Raw genomic sequence first — 389 nt, 5'->3', positions numbered from 1 at the left:
GACTTCTATGGGAGAAGCATCTCTATCCCTGCCATTGGAGCAAACAACTTTGAGCTTAAGCCTCAATTAGTTTCTTTGATTCAATAGAATTGCAAGTTCCATGGACTTCCATTGGAAGATCCTCATCAGTTTTTAGCTGAGTTCTTGCAAATCTGTGACACTGTCAAGACTAATGGGGTTGACCCTGTGGTCTACAGACTTATGCTATTCCCTTTTGCTGTAAGAGACAGAGCTAGGATATGGTTGGACTCACAACCTAAAGAAAGCCTGAACTCTTGGGAAAAGCTAGTCAATGCCTTCTTGGCAAAGTTCTTTCCACCTCAAAAATTGAGTAAGCTTAGAGTGGAAGTCCAAACCTTCAGACAGAAGGAAGGAGAATCCCTCTATGA

The sequence above is a fragment of the Arachis duranensis genome, chromosome 3, assembly GCF_000817695.3.
Source record: "Arachis duranensis cultivar V14167 chromosome 3, aradu.V14167.gnm2.J7QH, whole genome shotgun sequence".
Taxonomy (NCBI): domain Eukaryota; kingdom Viridiplantae; phylum Streptophyta; class Magnoliopsida; order Fabales; family Fabaceae; genus Arachis; species Arachis duranensis.
Note: the sequence above shows the minus strand (reverse complement) of the source record.